This window comes from Ambystoma mexicanum, chromosome 9 (assembly GCF_040938575.1).
Source record: "Ambystoma mexicanum isolate Mex_15411 chromosome 9, UKY_AmexF1_1, whole genome shotgun sequence".
Lineage (NCBI taxonomy): Eukaryota > Metazoa > Chordata > Amphibia > Caudata > Ambystomatidae > Ambystoma > Ambystoma mexicanum.
In genome coordinates this window covers 345,936,491-345,955,189 of record NC_090931.1, presented here as the reverse complement: position 1 = coordinate 345,955,189, position 18,699 = coordinate 345,936,491, and positions in this window count along the sequence as shown.

Below are 18,699 nucleotides of genomic sequence, written 5' to 3'. Positions count from 1 at the left end.
AAAGTTCAGGGCTGTATAGAGGTGTGTTATTTGAAGCATTGTATACTTAAAGGCGTGGACGCAGGATATTGTGCATGGCATCCCACATAACTGTGAAACTCCATAAAACTGGGGGTTTTCTGAATATATGGTCCTTCATTTATTGTATATAAAATGTACCATATGCTCTGACTACTCAGAGCAGTGTCTGTTGATCTCAACAAATGGATTGATAACTGATTAGTGGTAGGTCTTATTTTACCAGATAGCTGTCGTCTGAACCATTTGTCCTGGGAAGTGAGTGGAACTGAGCGGAATATGCACAGGACAGATTTGACAAGACAGGGCACATAGCATGCAAAGAGAAAGCAATGCTATGGGTAATTTGACTTAATCAGAAGTTTAATGTAGGCCTAATCAACAAAAGTAATCCAATCAGCATACTATACAGTATAGGATAACATGGCATTTTCAAACGGAATATTAAAATATTGTTTATGAATCTTTTATGTGGCATGGCTGCACAAAGAAACACTATTTGCATTGAATATTTTTTTAACTGAATTTTGTGAGATTAACATTACAGGTATGAAAAGCCACGTACAATACATTTTATTTAGTAAACTGTTTTATTTATGTTGAATAAACTTGACAATCCACCCCACACTCAGGCTAACATTCCAGGAGGGAAAACATCATGAACAGAGTTAACAATCTTTATAATGTTTTAATTTCTCTTTCTTTAATTCAGAAAGGAAAAACATCTTCTCTACTTTTACGTGTCTTTAGATCCTTCTTACTGCTGATGTTAACATCTGTGGTCATAATGGACCCCATTAAAAGCTTGCCAGTTTCCTGGTAGTAATACTGGCAGGATACTGCAAATGGCATTACAGTTACTGGCACCTGATCTGCCAAAATTACCAGCAGATTACAGGTGCCAGTAAGGGCATGGAAATCCCCATTCCATAGAGACCCATAACACTCCATGAAGGTATTGCTGGTATTACCAAAACCGGTAATACTGGTGCCATTAATACCGCTATTAATTTGCCAGTGGAATGCCTGGTGTTCCCCTGCACTTGGGTGGAGGTAAATCAGCCAACCCTGCTGGGAAACTTGTAGTTTTATGGTCTGAAAATGTGCTAGTAAATGGAATTATCGGCATGTTACTTCCAGACCTGCTAACTTTTAATGAGAACCAATTTCTTCTCTTGCTCGGAGAATGGGTTTGTCATGGTCATGAAGTCAGGGGAACAGGCATGCATGGGTCGCATGCACAGAAGACCTGGGTGGACACTGTCCTGGCACCTTTGGTGCCAGGCTCATGAACAAAAGTAAACAAGAACATGCATTTAACACCAAAAAGCTTTTATTATGGACATAGCTCTTCAGATGCATTAACCGCAAACATTCCATTCATTAAGCAGGATGCATTAACCTTGAACATTCCATCCATTAAGCAGCCCAAGTGTATTCTTGGGTGTGGCTGCTTATGGTTTGCCTTTGCATGTGCTCACTCTCTAGGAGTGGCAGGGTGTGGCTGGTAAGCCAGCCCTAATGGGCACGCCCACAATCTCAGCTATATAAACTGCCCCGTTCCTCAAGACAGACGCTTCGCATTATTCTGCACTTGCAAGCAGCGTAACGCTCACCATCGCCTGAGGTCAGACTTACCTTTGAAGATCCTGCTTCCTGGACATCCTGCTTCCTGCCAGCATACTTACCAACTGGGGGAAGCTGGTCTTACCTGTACATCTCTTTGGCGAACCAAGTATTCACCTTTACACTTTCTGGAACGCCAAATTCTTCATCTTGGCACCGCATCACGACACACTCCATCGTCGACAGCAACGCCTTAAAGCAAAAACAGAAGACAAGGTTAGACATCGAAAAAACAGTCCGTTTAAGGTTGCGCTTCACCATACTTCGCGCTTTTCTTTAAACCATCACTTACCTGCTGTCGAACATTGCGGTAGCTTCTATCTTCCATCCGGCTGCCTCTCGCGTCTCACAGCTGCTTTGAGGCCGCATTTCCATCTAAGGGAAGAAAACAGAAGAGAGACATTATTGCGGGCATAAATAGGAGCAACATATAAAAACATTAAACAGAACAAACAGCATCACAAGAGCTCAAGAAAAACTTACCAAATCATAAGGAGAAGCATAGTCACAGCTGGACTGGAATAATCCTTATCCGGGATCAGTGAAGGAACTAGATCCCATTCAACGCGCCCCTGCCAAAAGTAGCAGGACAGAGAGCTTATCTTCCATAATTCTCTGGTGAGCTTTATGGGCCGGCGTATGCTCACAGAAACCGTACTTTGGGGTGAAGGGTTCAAAGGGTACAACAATCACAGATTGGCGCACTCACACACTCTTATCTCCACGCAGGAGCAGTATCACCACGTACCACCACTCACAGCTTCTCTACTGAGGGAGAGACCTGAAGGGGGTGATTCAAGTTCAGGGAGGGCTGCAACCATGCCCCAATGCCTCCACAGAGACCAGGTGAGCATAACAGGGTTTTATACTTCACCTGTCTGTGATAATATGCTTAAATAATGTCAATAAAAGACTGAGCCAATGAGTAGTTTGTATGGATTACAAAGAGAATCCAAATCTTAACAGGTTCTTTCTCTTCCTTTATAGGTTTATTGTAAAGGATATGTCTTCTTTAACCAATGGTCACCTCCGAATACCTGAAGGTAAGGATTAATTTCAAAGGTCTCTTTTTTTTCTCTTTTCTCTTTCTTCTTTTCTGGCTTAAAAGTCAATTCCTGAATATATTTCTGTTATCTCTCTCTGTGGTCTCTCCTCTTATTTAACTTTTCCTCACTTTGGTCTCTCCTTCTTCGTAGTTTCCTCCCTTTTGTTTCTTCAATCTTTACTTCATATAAGTTTATTTCCTGGGTAAGGATATAAAGTCGGTTTCAAATGATACCCTTTGTTGACATATGTTTCTTCAAAACTTATATGGTTTCCTTATGAAGTCTGGGTAATAATGTGTTGTAGTCCTGGGTCAATCTTGACACTTCTCTAGTGTCCTCAAAGTTCCCTTCCTCTTACTTCATGTTTAACCAGTTCAAAATAATCAAAGTTAGGTGTTCTAACTAAGTCTTTGAGGTACAGCATCTCCAATCTCATACGCTCGCCGTCATCTCGATAAGCATCCGTCAGTGCAACATTGGAAAAGCACTTGCCTTGTCGTTATATGCTCATCTGTTGGACGGATGTACATTTCATTCACTCGTTACTGTGACCACTTGTCACGGCTGCCATGTCACACCAGCATAAGGTTCACAGCTCGTCTTACGATGTCTTATCCCTCTTTCACAGATAGGTTATTCAGACAGACATCAATCGGTAGCCCCTCCTCCTTCCACTCATTCACTCACGGCGATCTTATGTGACGGCGCCGACTTCTTCCCTCTTCAATTAGCAATTTCGATCGCTGGTCTCCCTTCAGAACTGGCAGCCTTCTTTTCAAATAGAATTGCCTCCTTTGCCCTCATAAGCGACAACGATCGCATGGCGTAACAGCTGATCATGATGCCCACTCTTCAGCTCTCACACAAGCGACAACGATCGCTTTCATAATACAATGAAACAACTCTTTTATCAAAGCGCAATGGCGCAACTGAGTAACTGTTTCAACTTGCCATCCTTCGTCTCTTCATGCGGCGTCTCTCGCTTAATACGCCCAGCTGTAGCCATCGTTCTCCGGCTCCTGCTCATCGACCCTTGTTTCCTAGGTAACGCCAAGCACAGCAATCAACTAGAGGAAAGTCCATACATGCAGGACTTCCTGTATTATAGCTTCAGCTTTTATTATTATGACTACAACACCATGCATGTAGGAATTCACATTGTCACACTGTCATACCGCAAATCCGTTTGCCAGGCTGGAAATAACTTTTAGTTATTTAAGCAAAAGTCAAGGGTTGAAAGGATGTTATAGCATAAAGCATGGCAGTAGAGGATATTAATATAAATTTAACAGTAATATACAAGCATTCATCCTTTCATTTAAACATCCTTAACATTCGAATGCAGATTCAATTTATATTCCTCAGCCAACTGATCTGTGGGCTCAGAGGAGTCTTCTCTTCGGCTGAGAATGTAAAGAGATGGTGGGTCTTCTGCTGGTTAATTTGCACCCTTTGTTCCTATGTCTAATACCGTTTTGATGTGTTTATCTTGTAGGCAACCAGAGTTATGAATTCTAAGGCTACTCTACAGGAAGGCAGACACTTCCACTCATTAAATTGGTTCCTTTGGAAATTATAGACATTGGGCCTCATTATGACTTTGGAGGTAGCCATGGTGCTATTAGCACCATGGCTGCCTCCAAAATCGTGTCTGGGTCTGAGTTCCCCGAATGGGGAAATACCGGACCATTCCAACTTAGGAAGGCCCGATATTTCCTCCTTCAGGGAACCTGGGCCCAGTCCTTCCCCATTCCCCTTCGAGCCCTCATAGGGCTCAATGGGAATGGGGGGGAGCTAAGAACGGGCCCGTCAATTACGGGCCCGTTTTTATTTCCCTGGTCCCCTCGTGGGACCCGCTGTGGATGTCTGGAAAAACCAGACATCCACAGCGGGTCCCGCGAGGGGAACCTCGTAATAGTGCGGAGTGGGTTTAACGGCGCCGGTACCATTACCGGCACCTTTAAACCCATTCTGCACTAGTTGTAATGAGGCCCACAGACCTGGTTGCCTATTTCATATTCCCATTTTAAGGTCTTCAGGTCTTAGAATGTCCATGTACTGAACACTACCTTTCCAGGTTTTGCTGGTTATAGGAGAATATGTGTTGAAGGTGTTTGTACAAATGTATACGTGTTTATGAGCAAAAGAAGCACGACACCACATCTGTTCCTGTATTTGGTATAACAGATGTTGCAGTAAGACTTTTTATCTACCAGTCATGTGTTCAATAGGAGGCCTTCAGGTGACTGAAGTAGGGGTTGATCTCAGACCCATCAGAACTAGTGGTAATTGTAAGTCCCAAGTGGGTCCAGAATCCACATCAAACATCTTTAGAATTCCCACAATTGTCTTGTTATAACCCTCTACCCTTCCACTAAATGTCAGAGGTAGGCAATATATGTAACTTCCTCTTGACTCCAAGAATTTCCCACATCTTATCTAAAGGTTATAAAGAAAGCTACAAAAAAGAACATCAAATCAGAATTGGCAAACAAGATTTGAAACACATGAGCAATCTAAAATTTAAAGGTTAGTAGGTATTACGATTGATTGATAACTTTATTTTGGCAAGTTGGCCATAAAGGTATTCACATCAACACATTCTTAAACATCGTTCAATAAATGTAAGAAGTCATATAAAGAGTTATCTATGTGCATACACAGAGATATGGATATAGGCATCCTTTCTTATTACATAAATGAAGTAAATACATGATTCAGCCATCCTATGAACTTGGAATTCTCATTGTTTTAGTACATAAATAGATTAGAACATAGACATAAAAAAGTTAATACACATTGACTCACAATGTGATACCCAAAAGAAGTGCTTTCATACCGGAGGTATGTATTTGATTCATTGGCACAGTGGTTACTACATTTAGCCCCATCAGTGATACTTTCAAGATAACTATAAATAGAAATTGAGACCTAATAAAACAGCCAGGCACACTGTCGACTAAACCTCTTATTGAATTTAAGAGATTATGAGAAGTATGAATCTAAGGCTACGACTTTTAAAAGGCATACAGAAGGGGCAAATCATTCGTATTGAATATATCTTCTCCTTATGATTAGATTCCCAAATGACAAAACCCTGATAACCTAATCAGAAAGGATTACAACTACAGTGCATAGTTTTATTTGAGAATATATTGCATTTTTGTTTGTTTGAGGGTAGCACGCATATTGAATTTGATGTATTTGGTTTTAGCTCTAGAATAGGAAGAGCGGAATGCTGCATGGGTGCACATTAATATGTGTCAAGTTAATTTTTCCTGATAAAGGCTGTAAAAAATGGGAGCAACAGTGAAACTCAGAGCAATGGAAGCCAAAACAGTGTTTTCTGACACTATTTTTGATAAGCGATCAAATTGAAACTTTACACCAATTAATTTGTTTACAAAGAATAGAGAAATACCATGCTCATCTTGCCCTCCCCTATCCCCTATATCACTGCACTTCTTAATTTCTTCCTCTTGTCTGACATGTTTCCTTTGGCTTTCAAACACGCCACCATTGTTCCATTCTCAATAAACCATCACTTGATTCTTCTCTGCCCCTTAACTAATGACCTATCTCATTAATGCCATTGCTTTCAAAATAAATTCCCCCAACGTGTAGTCTAAGCTCAAGTTTCCAACTTTCTGTAGCATCACTCACTACTTATTCTTCATCAGTCAGGTTTCCGCCCTAATCACTTCACATAAAGTTATCTTTTTTATGTTTCACATTCTTTATTCTGTGCAAATCATCTTAAACTCCCCTCTATATTGGTTTTCTATATTGGTTTTTCAGGATTGTTCTGCCACTTCTGACACTATAAATAATCCATCTATCTGAAACACGGTTTTCTGGCACTTTCCTTTCATGGTTCTCCTCATATCTCAAAGATAATTATTTTTCTATCTCTTGAGTGGGCTCCCTATCACCCCTTTCTTCCTTGCAATACGGTGTACCACAGGGCTCTATTTTTGTTCCTCTTCACTTCTTTCACTATACCAATCCTCTATCTGCTATCCGCTATCATTGTCAAATTCATTTTTTCATTTCACTTTCATGAACACTATTCACAAACCTTAATTTCATTCTCCAATGTCTCTGATAATCTGCATTCTTCTCTGTCTGGCTGCCTTATTGATATTTAACAATGGATGCTCTCAAACTATATACATTTGAACCACTCCAAAATAGAAGTCCTGTTCTTCGCATCTTCTTCTGTTCCCTTCTCTCCCCACCTTCCTTATGTTCTTTCCCATTGTTAATCATTCCTTTACACCCTCCACACTTAATCCCAATATGATTTTACACTCCTCTCTTAATTTTACTGCTCGGATGTCCAATAAGTCTCAAACTGCTGTTTGCAACTATTTAACATATGGAAAATATGGCCTGTTATTTCCATCACTGCTACTAAGATTCTTTTCTCAGCCTTTGTTTTTTTATGACTTTTCCACTGTTCTTTTTTCTAATTGGCATTCCCCCATATTGTCTGGCTCCTCTTCATTCCATCTATAATGATAGATAGATAGAAGCATATAATTGTAAGGACTGACCTGTTGGTGGGGCTTTTCTGACTCCACAGAACTGTTAACCAATGTTGAGAGTGGGACGATGCCTCTAAGGGCACCCACCAGCCTGGAGACAAAAGCATGGTGCGTACCATTAGGACAAAGCCTGAGGGAAAACCCTGTATGGTTCTGAAACTGAGTCCTCAGTTGACCTCTGAGATGGTAAAGGGATCAGTATGGAAGGCAGAACTGAGAGGTGGAGTAGGACAGATGCCAGTCAGATGCTTTAGGAGTCGAAAGGATACCAAGGTAAGTAGAGCAATACTAGGGGAGGAAGCAAGAGAAGCGCAGCATGGAATTCAGAAGCAAGAGGCAAGGAAGTAAGAGAAAACTGGTAGCATCCATGCTTGCAAGGAAGCAAATCAACATGAGGAGCTTACCGGAGAGCTGGTCCTTATCTTGCAAGTGAAGCCGGAAAGTTACCTGATGCAGCTTCATCCACCTTGGAATCAACTAGGCAGTTCTGTTTCCTTTTGGTAATGGAATAAATGAGCCACCATCTTTCAGAGGAGTACCTTCCATAGGAATGCTGTTTCGTCCGATGCTGCCATAACGACCAAGAACTGGGTCAATTTCTAACACTGTAACCAGTTGATCCATGTTATTTATAAATTGTTTCTATTTGTTAAAACTTTATTTATTAATTTTCAGATGTACTGTAAATGCCATTCAATAAAATCTCAATGTCGTTCCATTCAAAAACAGAGCACAACTGAACTTAAAATCTAAACGTGAACAACAGTATCCATGTTATTTTGTCCCTACCTTTACGAGCATCTATTTTTTCTGATCTTGCTTTCCTTTGATTCTCACCATCTCTTTCACTCTCTCTCTCTCTAATCTTTAAATGTCTCCCTAGCCTTGCTCGACCCTATCTTTCCTCTCTCATCTCCTTCTATGCTTCCCTCAGTCCCTCCACTCTCAATCTCTTTATCTCTTGACTGTACACAAACCACAATGCTCCCAATCACGTTTTTGTTCCGTGCAGTCCTTGCTCCTAATCACTGTAACTCTCAACATCATCCTTTCCTCTTTCTGCTCTCTTTTGACATACCAGTCTATGCAATTTTGTTAATCTCTTATGTTATTTTTAGAGTACTGTTTTACATTATTGTACAGGGCTTAGGTGTAAGCAATGTATAAATAAGTACAGAAAATAAACTAAGGTTGTGATATGACAATTAACATTGAAGCAGTTGATGTTTTTAGTTCTTCTGTGTAGCCTTACCCAATGGAACTGAGTGTTTTGAATTTGTATACATTTTTTAATGTTTTTACTAGAAATGGTTATGAAATTTGATATTTTGATTATTTTATGTTTTGTATGGGCCCTGAATACATTTTTAGCACGTTAACAAGAAAAATGATATCAGTTAAAAAAATTGATTTGTTTTTTAATATGGTGTTTTTTTCAACCGTAGACAATTTTAGATTTTTTGTTATGTTGGTACCCGGGGCTGAGGGCTGAGTACCACATACCTCACATATTGTTGATACTGAACACACACCAAACATCACTTTAAGGAAATATTAAGGCCTTGACACATGTGTGGCCAATAAGCAACCTCACGTAGGATCTGTATTGCTTTTTGAAATTCCTGAAGAACAGCTATCACTGCATCACAGACATGATTCAATATCATGCTTGGGAATGAGGGAGGTACTACCCACTGATGAAAACCTAAACAATGGTTGATATTGGACCTTGAATATGTTCTGAAACTTTTTTTAAGACTCGAAGATCTTCCTTTGCCTGTTAATTCTGTTTAGTTAGGGGGAATTTTTCTGGATCTTGAGGATATTATCAAAATGTTGCATTGATCGCATCATCTTTTGGAGCAGTAATGATTGAATAACTTGAGTTGCCTTGCTCCTGGAAAGAGTGGAAAGCTTGCTTTCAGCACATGTTAGACTTATAGTTACTACTATGATTTACATTCTTTTCAGAAGGTGTTTTATATCAATGTAGTCCCTTGGAAGAGCTCCACTTTTGGCTAATTGAACTTCTTAGTCATTTAGTGTTTTGTCAGGTGAGAGAGTACTTTTATGTTTTCAAACAGATGTGACATTGTTTAACATCACTAAATCATCTATTGTTTGGATTAACTTCTTGTGTTTCAAGGATTTGTTGTTGGCACACGGCGTACCCTGCTTTCCAATTCATAAAGTGATCAGCTAATCCATGTCACACATAATATGAAAGTGTAATTAATACTATTTTGTGGAGTTTGGGATTTGCAGCAGTGAGGACAGTTTTATATATGGCCATCAGTGTTATAAATTGACTACTACGGGGACCAATTTTTTTGTCAGCAGTGTGTTCAATGGTATCATTCTCCCAAGTATTTCTGATTCCAGCTACTAAATCCCTCTTGTTATTTTGTGTCGCATGGTAGAAAAATCCATCCATATAAACTATGGGCATACCCTGACAGGTGTCGTCTTCACACACTTTGTAAGGAGACGCTATATATGCCCCATTATTATTAGTTGTTTTTTATTCTTCATCTTATAAACACATCCTTTAAATAGTCATGTAGAACTGCTGATCCCTGAGCCATTGACATATTTTGTTTTGTCCATATCTGATTTGTACAGGTAGTTCTGCATAGACAGAATCCAGGAAGTACTCCTTGATTTAAAGATATTCTCAGTCCATATTTGGTTGATCTGCAAATATTGTAGAGGCTTGTGGAAGGTTTTTACTACAGTATGTGACCCATGGAACAAAGGACAGTACTTTTTCACTGCCAATTCTGTTTCCAGGAGTGATTTCTCTAAATCATTGAACTTAATTTCATCAGATGATAATGTTTTACATCCATACAAAATTGCCCTATTTACCAAGTCATGTTTTTTTGTGGGTGGGGAGTACTGCCATTACTGTGCTCCCGTAAAACCCCTCCACTCGTATTACCCAATACATATAGCTACATGGATTTAGCCTAATTGTGTAAGGTAGCCATATTCTGCATTTAGCCCAATTATGTAAGGTAGTCATATTCTGCATTTAGCCCAATTGTGCAAGTTAGACACATTCTGCATTTAGCTGACTTGTGTAAGGTAGCCTTATTTGGCATTTAGCCAAATTGTGAAAGGTAGCCACATTCTACATTTAACCCAATTGTGTAAGGTAGACATATTCTGCATTTAGCTCGATTGTTTAAGGTTGCCATATTCTGCATTTAACTCAATTGTGTAAGGTATCCACATTCTGCATTTAGCCCAAATCTGTAAGGTAGCCACAGTCAGCATTTAGCCCAATTGTGTAAGGCAACCACATTCTGCATTTAGCCCAATTGTGTAAGGGAGCCATATTCTGCATGTAGCCTAATTGTGTAAGGTAGTCATATTCTGCAGTTGGGCAATTGAGTAAGGTAGCCATATTCTGCATTTAGTCCAATTGTGTAAGGTAGCCACTTTCTACATTTAGCCCAATTGTGTAAGGTAACCATATTCTGCATTTAACCTAATTGTGTAAGGTTGCCATATTCTGCATTTAGCATAATGTGTGTAAGGTAGCAATGTTTGCATTTAGCATAGTTTTGTAAGGTAACAAGATTATGCATTTAGCCTAATTGTGTAAGGTAGAGATATCCTGCATTTAGCCAATTGTGTAAGGTAACAACATTCTGCATTTAGCCCAATTGTGTAAGGTAACCACATTCTGCATTTGGCTCAATTGTGTAAGGTATCCATATTCTGCATTTAACTCAATTGTGTAAGGTAGCCACAGTCAGCATTTTGCCCAATTATGTAAGGTAACCACATTCTGTATTTAGCCCAATTGTGTAAGGTAGCCATATTCTGCATTTAACCCAATTGTGTAAGGTTGCCATATTCTGCAGTTAGAATAATGTGTGTAAGGTAGCAATGTTTGCCTTTAGCATAGTTGTGTATGGTAACCATATTCTACATTTAGCCCAGTTGTGTAAGGTAGCCATATTCTGCATTATGCCTATTTGTGTAAGGTAGCCACCTTTTGCATTTAACCCCATTTTCTAAAGTAGCCAAATTCTGCATTTAGCTCAATTGTGTAAGGTAGCAAAAATTGGTATTTAGCCCAATTGTGTAAGGTAGTCCTATTCTGCAGTTGGGTAATTGTTAAGGCAGCCATATTCTGCATTTAGACCAATTGTATAAAGTAGCCACATTCTGCATTTAGCTCAATTGAGTAAGGTAGCCATATTCTGCATTTAGTCCAATTGTGTAAGGTAGCCACTTTCTGCATTTAGCCCAATTGTGTAAGGTAGCCATATTCTGCATTTAACCTAATTGTGTAAGGTTGCCATATTCTGCATTTAGCATAATGTGTGTAAGGTAGCAATGTTTGCATTTAGCATAGTTTTGTAAGGTAACAAGATTATGCATTTAGCCTAATTGTGTAAGGTAGAGATATCCTGCATTTAGCCAATTGTGTAAGGTAACAACATTCTGCATTTAGCCCAATTGTGTAAGGTAGCCACATTCTGCATTAATGTGAATTGTGTAAGGCATCCATATTCTGCATTTAGCCCAATCGTGTAAGCTAGCCACATTCTGCATTTACCTCAATTGTGTAAGTTAGCAAGATTCTGTATTTAGCCCAATTGTGTACTGTGGTCACATTCTCCATTTAGTCCAATTGTGTAAGGTAACCATATTGTGCATTTAGTCCAATTGTGTAAGGTAACCACATTCTGCATTTAGCCGGATTGTGTAAGGTAGCCATATCCTGCATTTAGCTCAATTCTGTAAGGTAGCCACAGTCAGCATTTAGCCCAATTGTGTAAGGCAACCACATTCTGCATTTAGCCCAATTGTGTAAGGGAGCCATATTCTGCATGTAGCCTAATTGTGTAAGGTAGTCATATTCTGCAGTTGGGCAATTGAGTAAGGTAGCCATATTCTGCATTTAGTCCAATTGTGTAAGGTAGCCACTTTCTACATTTAGCCCAATTGTGTAAGGTAACCATATTCTGCATTTAACCTAATTGTGTAAGGTTGCCATATTCTGCATTTAGCATAATGTGTGTAAGGTAGCAATGTTTGCATTTAGCATAGTTTTGTAAGGTAACAAGATTATGCATTTAGCCTAATTGTGTAAGGTAGAGATATCCTTCATTTAGCCAATTGTGTAAGGTAACAACATTCTGCATTTAGCCCAATTGTGTAAGGTAACCACATTCTGCATTTGGCTCAATTGTGTAAGGTATCCATGTTCTGCATTTAACTCAATTGTGTAAGGTAGCCACAGTCAGCATTTTGCCCAATTCTGTAAGGTAGCCACAGTCAGCATTTAGCCCAATTGTGTAAGGCAACCACATTCTGCATTTAGCCCAATTGTGTAAGGGAGCCATATTCTGCATGTAGCCTAATTGTGTAAGGTAGTCACATTCTGCAGTTGGGCAATTGAGTAAGGTAGCCATATTCTGCATTTAGTCCAATTGTGTAAGGTAGCCACTTTCTACATTTAGCCCAATTGTGTAAGGTAACCATATTCTGCATTTAACCTAATTGTGTAAGGTTGCCATATTCTGCATTTAGCATAATGTGTGTAAGGTAGCAATGTTTGCATTTAGCATAGTTTTGTAAGGTAACAAGATTATGCATTTAGCCTAATTGTGTAAGGTAGAGATATCCTGCATTTAGCCAATTGTGTAAGGTAACAACATTCTGCATTTAGCCCAATTGTATAAGGTAACCACATTCTGCATTTGGCTCAATTGTGTAAGGTATCCATATTCTGCATTTAACTCAATTGTGTAAGGTAGCCACAGTCAGCATTTTGCCCAATTATGTAAGGTAACCACATTCTGTATTTAGCCCAATTGTGTAAGGTAGCCATATTCTGCATTTAACCCAATTGTGTAAGGTTGCCATATTCTGCAGTTAGAATAATGTGTGTAAGGTAGCAATGTTTGCCTTTAGCATAGTTGTGTATGGTAACCATATTCTACATTTAGCCCAGTTGTGTAAGGTAGCCATATTCTGCATTATGGCTATTTGTGTAAGGTAGCCACCTTTTGCATTTAACCCCATTTTCTAAAGTAGCCAAATTCTGCATTTAGCTCAATTGTGTAAGGTAGCAAAAATTGGTATTTAGCCCAATTGTGTAAGGTAGTCCTATTCTGCAGTTGGGTAATTGTTAAGGCAGCCATATTCTGCATTTAGACCAATTGTATAAAGTAGCCACATTCTGCATTTAGCTCAATTGAGTAAGGTAGCCATATTCTGCATTTAGTCCAATTGTGTAAGGTAGCCACTTTCTGCATTTAGCCCAATTGTGTAAGGTAGCCATATTCTGCATTTAACTTAATTGTGTAAGGTTGCCATATTCTGCATTTAGCATAATGTGTGTAAGGTAGCAATGTTTGCATTTAGCATAGTTTTGTAAGGTAACAAGATTATGCATTTAGCCTAATTGTGTAAGGTAGAGATATCCTGCATTTAGCCAATTGTGTAAGGTAACAACATTCTGCATTTAGCCCAATTGTGTAAGGTAGCCACATTCTGCATTAATGTGAATTGTGTAAGGCATCCATATTCTGCATTTAGCCCAATCGTGTAAGCTAGCCACATTCTGCATTTACCTCAATTGTATAAGTTAGCAAGATTCTGTATTTAGCCCAATTGTGTAATGTGGTCACATTCTCCATTTAGTCCAATTGTGTAAGGTAACCATATTGTGCATTTAGTCCAATTGTGTAAGGTAACCACATTCTGCATTTAGCCGGATTGTGTAAGGTAGCCATATCCTGCATTTAGCTCAATTGTGTAAGGTAGCCACATTCTGAATTTAGCCCAAACGTGTAAGGTAGCCATATTCGGCATTTAGCCTAATTGTGTAAGGTAGCCATGTTGTGCATTTACCCGAATTGTGTAAGGCAGCCATATACTGCATTTAGCCCAATTGTGTAAGGTAGCCATATTCTGCATTTAGCCCAATTGTATAAGGTGGTCATATTCAGCATTTAGCCAAATTGTGTAAGGTATTGCTTTTAGCCGAATTGTGTAAGGTAGCCATATTCTGCAGTTAGCATAATTTGTTTAAGGTAGCAATGTTTACATTTAGCCTTGTTGTGTGGGGCAGCCATATTCTGCATTTAAACTAATTGTGTATGGTAGCCACATTTTGAATTTAACCCAATTAGGTAAGGTAGCCAAATTATGCATTTAGCCCAATTGTGTAAGGTAGCAAAATTCTGTATTTAGCCCAATTGTGTAAGGTAGCCACATTCTGCATTTAGCCCAATTGTGTAAGGTAACCACATTCTGCATTTAGCCCAATTGTGTACGGTAGCCACATTCTGCATTTAGTCCAATTGTGTAAGGTAACCACATTGTGCATTTAGCCCAATTGTGTAAGAGAGCCACATTCTGCGTTAAGCTCAATTGTGTAAGTTAACCACATTCTGCATTTAGCCCAATAGTGTAAGGTAGCCAACTTCTGCCTTTAGCCCAATTGTGTAAAGTAGCAAAATTATGTATTTAGCCCTACTTTGTAAGGCAGCCATATACTGCAATTAGTCCCATTATGTAAGGTAGGTAAGGTAAAGGTAAAGTATTATTTGAGTTAGAACTGGATATTACTTATTGGGTGAAAGTCATGAAACAAGAGGTGCCTTTGAAAATGATGGTAGTGCGGGAACATCCCGAGTATTTTGATGAAGATATGGCAAACGTGCCAATTTCATTATGGACCACATGCCCATATGACATAGGCCTATTGAAGGGGGTTGGAGAAGTAAAGATTAAATTGAAACCAGGAGCAATTTTACCTCATGCACAACAGTATGCTATGTCTCGAGAGGTGTACAAAGGTATTTTTAAGATGATATATGGCATGATAGAGCAGGGTATCTTGGTGACGTCAGAGTCACTGTGTAATACCGCAGTTTATCCGATTAAGAAATTGGAAGGAGGGTCGTGGCATCTAATTCAAGATTTAAGACCGATTAATCAGATTGTAGAGGCTGAGTTCCCTCTAGTTAATATCCCTGTTGAGGCACGGTATTTCAATGTGAGTGACTTGAAAAATGCATTTTTTTCAATCCCACTGCATAAAGACTCACAGGATTTGACGTCATTTACGTTTAGACACACTAAACTGAAAAGTACTTGCTTGCCTCGAGGATACTGTGAGTCTGCATTGATTTTCAATAGAGTCCTGCAGATGGATTTGAACAATATTGACTTAGAAAGTGTTGTATTGCAGTATATAGATGACACATATCGGTCTGTAGCCAGCATGGCAATGGGATGTTCTATAACGTTATTTGTTGAACATGCATTGTTTGCTATTTTGGAGAAACCTAAAGGTACGTTGATGTCTCAAAGGGCTTCGGCCTACGAGGTGGTCATATCAAATCCAGCGATTAAAGTAGTTAGATATAAGATTGTGAACTCTGGCATGTTTGTAGCAGAACCACTGACAGAAGGTGAACAGGCACATGATGGCTCAAATTTTGAAGAATTCAATGATGAACTTCGAGAATAAAAGAGAATGCATTAGCTGCTGGGGAGATTCTCTTTATTGATGGTTCTTCAAAAATCGATCAGAATGATGGGCAAAGATATACAGGTGCTTCTGTGGTAAGGCACACGGCCAATGGAGAATTTGAAGTATTGTTAAATGTACAACTACTGTCTCACTTTTTTGGCACAGGCTGCAGAATTAGTGGCGCTGATTGTCACGTTCGAGAAACATGCCGATCAAGAAGTAAAGTGTACAGTGACTCCGCCTATGTGACATCAACAGTGCAAGCAGGGTTAGCACGTTGGAAAAGGGAGGGGTACCTCCGAGCGGATGGCACTCGAATACAACACACAAGTTTTTTGCGATAGATTCATTAAAGCACTGCAATTCCCAGTAGCTATCGCAGTGGTTAAATGCTCTGCACACACTAAGGTAGAAGATTTTATTTCACGTGGAAATCAAAAGGCAGATGAGGAAGCTAAACATATTACAAGCACAGATGATGTAATCACTTTTTAAATACCTGAAGTGAATGAAACTATTGTGGTGATAATGAGTGTGTCTGAGTGTTATAGTAATTTGTCTAAAACTCATCTCATGGAGGTAGAAGGGGAAGCACTTCAGGATGAGAAAGACCTGTGAATGTGGAGTGGCTGTTCCATATTCCTTTCAGAAGCACTATGGCGACAGAACAGCACAGGTAAACCGGTTATGCCTGTAGCCTTATTAAGGGTAGTGTGGGAACAGCTGCACTACCCTTCACAAGTCACTAGAGAGAGCCTCAACACAACTATTGCAGAGGAATGGTTTGTTCCAAATTTAGTAGAACACGCTGCATTTTATATACTAAACTGCATCATATTTCAGGAGTTTACAACTGGGCACACACTGCGCACAATTAGAGGAGTTATTCCAAGGCATAATGGCCCCTTTCAGCATTTGCATATCGACTATTTCCAAAAAAGGGGGGTGAGGGGCACTAATGTGTATGAGTTTTTGACAGAATTCAATGTCTGTATGTACGCAATAAAAGTCTGATAACAATCAATTACTTCAGGTGCTAAGAGGAAGATAGCCCCAATGCCACTCGCAGCTTTTAGTAAAGAACAAAAACAGGACCTGTTGTGTGCCAGCAGGTAACCTCTATAAGCACTCCAATGGGATGAAAATCCCTAAGTTCTTAGTGAGATGTCCATCTCAGTAGTATAGTGGATATTCAATCTCTTCTTGAAATATAAAACGTTGTAATTAATACATGCTTTGAAATCAATGAATAAATGAATGCCATATACTGAGTGCTTTTTCACTCATATAATTCAAAAACAAATGTGATAAAGCAAAAAGTGGGAATCTCTGAGACCCTCTAATTCAGATAAAATAAGGTTCCAAATATTGAAATTCTCAAAATAACTTAATTGCAGTAAACACACAATTCAACAATGATACAATGTACAGTTGTGTTACAACTTCTTCACACAAGTATTTACTGTTAAATACAGTGGATTAAATGTCCAATAGTAAAACATCATAATAGGCTCCACTCTTAGGTGTTTGTATTTCGAGTTGCGCCAACACATGTAAGATCCTCATAAGATCATTCTTCAGGGCCTTGGAGCATGTAGTTCCTGTGTGTTTATTAGTCCAATTCAATGTAATACCTGTGGGGTGACACAGGAAGACTGGTATTAATTAAGTGTAAGATTGTTAGAATCAGATGCAGGGTTGTTATGTTGTAAAATCGTATCACTCACCACTAATCCCAAAGGGAGGGGGCTCCCCAGTGCTGTAGATTGAAGTTCTGATCTTAAGATGCAGGGTCAAACACAAGAGTGCTGTGTGGCGGGCGTGTCCGTAAAAACGGTAGCAATGCAGTTTGAGGTACCACGGGTAGCTTTGCTGTTGTGGTGAAGTCAAGTAGTCAAACTACTTCAAAGACCTTTAACCAGAAAGAAAAAATGAAAATGATTTTTTAGGAATTGTAGCCTCGTTACTAATCTATAAATCTACAGCATGGCTGCTGTGTGTCTAGCAAACAGGAGGAGTTGCAGAGATTAAATCAGGGAGGTACATAAACAATCCCTATTGGGTCAATCCTCATTAACAATACTGAAGGCTTATGGGGCAGCGATCAACATCCCCCCGCCCCGAAGTTCTCACTATTCTTGCATGTGTCTATTGCTACTGATATGGTGGATCTATAAATATCTGATTGTCTAATTGGCTCTTAGTCGAAGATCCTGCTCACCTCACAGTCCTGGTGCTAGTGACTCTGCTCGGCTACTGGCGTCTCTCGCTGGAAGACCACATGCTGTGTTGTTTCTAAGTAACACAGTGCGCATGCGCATCTGTGTAAAAGTCTACCATCTTGGTGTGGGACATTGCGTGTTGCTAATGGCAACCAAAACCTAAACATTACAAAAATGGGTAGACAGAGTGAATCGATCGGAACGTGAGTACATTCATAATGCCTTTATATATGTAAAAAATAAGCTAGGTGCTGAACATTTGCTGGTCTGGGTTATGCAATATTGTATTAACTCGGTATGGCCCATGACTGCCATAGCTAAAATTAATGAATGGTGGGGAAAAAGGCTACCCCCCGATAACGAAATCGGTTGGGTGCCCCATAGCCCACCTTGTCGAGAGTGAGATTCTGTAATGAGAAGTCCCACTTGTTAATGAGTCAGAGCATGTGCCATGTTAGTCTGATGGGTCTAAAGCTAATTGGGTGTAGTCACAAAAGAACACTAAGTTATCAAGCTGAGCCGCATCGTCAGTGTCTCATCAAGGTGTATTGGGAACACAATGTTTCATGCTGTTATGTCACATATTCTGACACAGTACCTGAACAAACAGCGTATGGAAGTTGTTTGTTATCCTCCAGTTGTCAACATTTAGTGCAATTATGCCACATGATCTAATACGTGTCTACAGACTAACTATGTGAAAGTTGTTTGTGGACTTTCAGTGGATCTGGACT